A 5625-nucleotide genomic window follows, 5' to 3' on the forward strand; every position below is an offset into this window, starting at 1 on the left:
GCGAAGGGAGTAAGTGATACTGAGGTAAAGTACTTTCATCCAAAAAATGGGATGAAAGTTTTGGAGGTAAAGAATGTAAAATTTACATTTATAATCACTTGCTTTCGTTCCTTTTAAAAACTCGGGAGCACAATCAGAAATGAAAGTGAAACTATTTTATTTACCTTACACTTGCTTTCCACCATTTTTAAAACTCGGGAGCGGGGTAAAAACTTGATTTACTATTTGCTCAATCTTCTGCTCTCTCCCTCACTCTTCGCTCTGATTTAACATTGAGCAAAGAATTAGGCTTCAATTAACGGCAATAGATTTGGGGGCACAAATTTATTTGCACTCAATTTCAATTACTCAACTGCATATAAACACACACCCATATGGCTGTTGAAGCTCAATACCCATCAAATTTTCTTCGGCTCAACAGGTTTGCTCTCTCTCTCTCTCTCTCTCTCTCTCTCTCTCTCTCTCTCTCTCTCTCTCTCTCCCCCTCCCTCCCCTCCCCTCTCTCTCTCTCTCAAAATGATTTATGGTTCAGAGGCAAACAACAAGATGAAAAACAACGTCGAAATGATTACTCGATGTCGTCAAAACAGGTGGCGCTATTGTGACTTTTTTTAATGAATTTATTATTATATATCTGTATCAACTATTGTGACTTTGTTTTGAATATATATGCTCCAATTGCGAACCCTGATACTTTTTCGCTTTTACAGGAGAGCTGTACAGCAGTGATGAGAAAAAATATAAGGCTTTGAAGTGAGCAACGGAGAGAGAAATTTCACGAAGTGCTGATGTAATATGTTGTACTTGTGTTGGTGCTGGAGATCCTAGATTGGCAAATTTTCGATTCCGGCAGGTATCAGACATGCTTGTATTGATGTGTAATATTCATATATTATTTTTTTAGTTCTTGTAGCTGAATTTTTGATGTACCTTTTGCAGGTCCTCATTGATGAATCAACTCAATCAACTGAGCCAGAGTGTCCGATTCCATTGGTTCTCGGAGTTAAGCAGGTAAGTTGCTGAATTTTCTTTTATACATTTTACTAAATGAGTAACGTCTTATGTCTTAGGTTAAGTATTTTGGAAAACTGTTATCTTGTGATATTTTAATGGTTGAGTTATAATTTTTTAGGCTTTTTATATGGCTTTCAGGTATGATTTAAAAGGTTAAACATGTAATAAATAAACTTTGGAGCCAACGACTATTATCCTTTGTCAAGTTGATTATTAGTGGTTGATTGTATATGTAGTTTGAAATTTTAACAAAATGATGAATTGATCTTTGAATAATCTCACTCTGCATACTTATCATGCTAATCGTTTTTAGGTTTGTTGTAAAGATCTGACTTATTCCTACTAAGATTTTTCTAAGTTTGCACTTTGCGGTTGCAGCATGAAACACAAATGCAATTCAAGAAAGGATTCATTGTGGGCATATTTATATAACAAGTGTACATACTTAAATTATAGTCTCTTAATTGAAGTTAGCAATATTTATTAATTTTCCATCACATTACATAGTTCTGATTCTTATTATCATAACTGTAGGTGGCAGTCTTCTGCTTGCAACTTGCCAAGGTAATTTTGAGATTTAGACACATGCACGCACTAAATTCCAACTAATGTGTGGGTCATGTGACATTTATTGTAAATATTCCAATATTGATTCTCCTGCACTAAATTCTATGAGATAATGAAAATTACAGAGGTGGAACATCATTAGAAAGCGCAAGGGCAACTAAAGTTTAGGAAGGAGCTCACAACTCTCTAAGGCGCAGCAGCTTGACGGGCTTTGTTTTTAGCCCTCAATATTCTAATGACGGATAAGTTAAAGGCATCTTTCTTCCCTGGTAAATAATCTTCCTGGTCATGCTAGATAATATGCTGCAAGTATTGTCCATTTGCTGTTGTTTACAAGGCAGAGTGATGGTTCAAACAAGTTTTCAAGGCAGTTTTTCAATGTAAAGTTTGTATCTTTGCTATTGCCCCCTTTTTCAGGATTACTAATATTTTACCTTGTCTCTCAAAGTTTGGTTACAGAAAATAGAGGACAAAATTTTAGAGTCTGTATTAGGAAGTGGCATCTGAGCATAAATCATGTACTAATCTTATACAAAATGTGAAAACTATCCAAAGCACAGGGCTATGTCCTAAAAACTAATTTAGCAAACATGAAAACTAAGGCTGAGTTGATAATACTGATGCTAATATATATATATATATATATATATATATATATATATATCATTCCAGTAAAGTAAGTAAGTAAGAATGGCATTGAATAATGTTATAATATAATTGTTATAATAGATAATGACTGGGTATATGGAAGGGTCGGGTGTGGTGTAAATTATTATAATAGAATATACAATGTTACTAGAATTAAGGATTAAAAAATAAGTTTAGAATAAGCTTGCCGATGCAGCTGCTAAATCAGGGACTGAAATATGCTTTATTAACTCAACTTTAACAATTTTAGGTTCTTTGTTAGTTTTTTTATTTACCCAATGTGTCTGTAGTTGCAGAACATCTTTTCAAAGAAAAAGAAAAAAAAATTATGTACATGTGTTTATTACAAATTTTATTTTATAAAATTATTATTGGTTAGTGGGCAGTATACAAAACTGAGCTGTGCTTTGGGACTATATGGATGTTTTAATTACACATATCATATCAAAACTTGGTTTGGCTAGAGGTGTTAGATCTGATGTAAAATTTAATTACTAGAAGGTAAGTGCTTGCATCAGCAGAAAGTTTCTTCGACCAAGGTGATATTGCATCCAGAGACAATTTCAAGACCGATTAGATTCACATACTTATTTTCGCATAGCAGCTGCTGGTGCTATCAGGTGGTACGTTCCTTTGTCTTCTGGTCATAAATTTTACACCTCTTTGTTCAATATTATGATGTTGAGTAAATGATGATTACAGTCTTTTCATTCTTGTAGGCTCGAAGTAGCTGCTCTTGGAGCATATGCGATTTTCACATAAGTTTTCATAGAGCTTACTTTTTACCAAAAGAGTAAGACTGATCTAACATTTCAGCTCACCTTGTGATATCTTTTTTATTCTTTTACAATGGAACCAGCAGAGCAAAGCATTCAGGGACTCGTACTACTACAACTGGCCTGTTTATTTTTATAGAACAAAGCATTCTGGGACATGGCAAAGTGGGTGGAAAAAATATTATCCGGATGGTTTTAGCCAAGTACCTTTTAGGATTTTTAGATTTATTTTAATTTGTACTTTTATAGAACTTGTTATAGTTCTTAATGACAGTAGAATGTAATTTTTATAGAATTTAGTTTAACTCTTTGTAATGATTTATGAGTTTTATATTTATTAATTTTATTTGAGTTTTATATTTTGGATATAAATATTTGTCTAAATAATATTATATTTATAAAAATTTAAAGAAAAATAAACAAAAAAATTATTAAATATGAATATTTTAAAAACTATTGATATGGGGCCATGTGGGCCCCATTTTTTGTCAGTTAGTATACCTATTGCAACACCAAATCTGTGTTGCTATACGATGAAAATCCTGTTGCAATTGATATCTATAGCAACATATTTTACTGTGTTGACACTGATGTAATATAGATACATATAGTGATAGCCTTAGGCCCAACACGAAAAAGTGTTGCAATAGACCTTGTTATGTCTATGACAACATTTTTAGGGGTCGATAACAACACAGTTTTGGTGTTGCTAAAAGCCATCTATGGCGTAGTGCTCACAGAAGCTCAGAAGGCCTTGGTTGATAGTGAAAATATGATAAGTTCTCAAGTTGTGTCTTCCAAAATGGTGGGTAGGTTGTACAGACAAAATCCCTATTCCAACAACAACCCGATTCATGTGACAGACTTCATGCAAGAGTACTTCGACTCCATTAATCAAGAACCTGAATCTGAGAATGAAGATGATCATGAATCTGATAATCCAGCACTTGATGCTGCAAATGAGGATGGTGAAGAGGCAGAGGCTGAACATGAAGCAGATCCTCAGCCTAACCCTGACGCTCAACTAATGGATGTTGATCAAGAACCTGTAGTTGATGAATAGACAGAAGAGGTTTCTCGACCTGAAGCTACTGTAATATCCGGGATATATCGTGTAATTATGTTATTAATAAATGATTAATATATGTTTTCAGTATCTCCATTATGTGAATTAATTGTTAAGTGTTAAATGTGTTTGGATGTTTAAAAATATTATTAATTGAGTATTTTGATTTTTATATGTCCAAAATAAAATATAGATAATTGTCATATCTTCCTAATTATTTTTATGTTAATTTATGGATTTATAAGAATCATATGAAATTTATAAAATCTTTTTCCGAGTATTTAAAATCTATTTTATAAAAACGGGAACCAACCGACGTTATCCGTTGTTACGTTTTTGGAACCCGAAACTCTTTCGAGAACTCTTTCCTAACCTAATTGTAATATTCCGAGCATATTCCATGTTTCGACTTTTTCGATCCGGCGTACGGTTTGTCCTACGCGGGTCCCGGCGCAACATTTTTGATACAATATTTATTTCGGTAAATCAATAAAATTCTTATTTTCGATAAACGGGAGTTTTTTATTAAACTATTCCAATTATCACCTCGTAGTACGTGTAACCAGGCGCTGAGACCAAGACCGCAGTACAAATTGTACTGGTTTGGATAATTATCCCGAAAACCGATACCGTTTGGATCAGTTTTTATAAATAAGCGTACCGTTTAAATCCGGAATGATCCAACGGGATACTAATTTTCCGTAATTATAAATAGCCTTTTCTCGTATTTTATTTCGTATCAAAATCATTTGCAGATAGTTAATTTTATAATTTTCAGGGAAAAACCCTAATTTCATAAACTGTTCTAAGAATCAAACCGCAAAACGAAGGCATTACCGATCTCTGTTTTCAAAGCTTGAGTACTCAATCCAAAGGTTTTGAAGTGTTCTACCAGATTCTGAGCTTCGTTTTACTGCAGAAATCAAGGGTATTTTTTTATATTTTTATTTATTTTCGAATTAATTTTATTAAAAATATGAATTTTTGTTCGGATGATTGTTTGTATGATTTGATGATTTCATGTTGTAGAGCTTGTTTTCCTGATGATTTTAATATATTATACGTCTGATTTGGAGTTCAATAACATGTTCAAATTTAAGTTTGATTTTCGAATTTTAAAATTAGGGTTTATAACCCGTATGAATGTTCTTAATTGAAATTTGGGGGTTTCTTATTTTGGAATAGATTGATGATGTGGTAAGTGGGTTGTGTTCTCTGTGAAATTTGCAATCCAGTCGTACAAGTTTCAGGAATCAACGAGGTCTGTAGAGAAGGGAGTTGTGATTTTAAAGTTACGTCGAGTTCGCCGGAAACCGGCGAACTTCCCGACCATTTTCCGGCCAACTCAGGGATTGTTAGGATGAATTGATTGCATGATTGTGTTCCCGGTGTTGTGTAGATATGATCTGGAGGTGGTGGTGGCCTGAGCATCCCTGGATCGTGTTCTCCGGCGAGACATGGTGTTTTCCGGCGACCCCCCCGGGAAAATTACAGTTGGTACCTGAACTTTTGGGGATGATGCAGTTTGGTCCCTGAAATTTCCAGAATTTGCAA

At 33.9% G+C, this 5625-nt stretch overlaps 1 long non-coding RNA gene across 5 annotated transcripts; it reads left to right on the forward strand.

Moving 5' to 3' along the window:
- Positions 1-213: 213 nt before the first annotated feature.
- On the forward strand, positions 214-3362 carry LOC141718844 (uncharacterized). Of its 5 annotated transcripts, none has more exons than XR_012573997.1 (7): positions 214-421; positions 533-590; positions 711-853; positions 940-1011; positions 1549-1578; positions 1707-2852; positions 2949-3362. It is a non-coding gene; the product is annotated as an uncharacterized LOC141718844 (long non-coding RNA). The 5 variants fall into 5 exon arrangements; XR_012573998.1 differs by lacking the exon at positions 533-590 and having other exon boundaries at positions 220-421; positions 1707-1850; positions 2731-2852; XR_012573995.1 differs by lacking the exon at positions 533-590 and having other exon boundaries at positions 221-421; positions 1707-1850; positions 2728-2852.
- Positions 3363-5625: the final 2263 nt, after the last annotated feature.

Source organism: Apium graveolens, chromosome 4, assembly GCF_009905375.1.
Source record: "Apium graveolens cultivar Ventura chromosome 4, ASM990537v1, whole genome shotgun sequence".
Taxonomy (NCBI): domain Eukaryota; kingdom Viridiplantae; phylum Streptophyta; class Magnoliopsida; order Apiales; family Apiaceae; genus Apium; species Apium graveolens.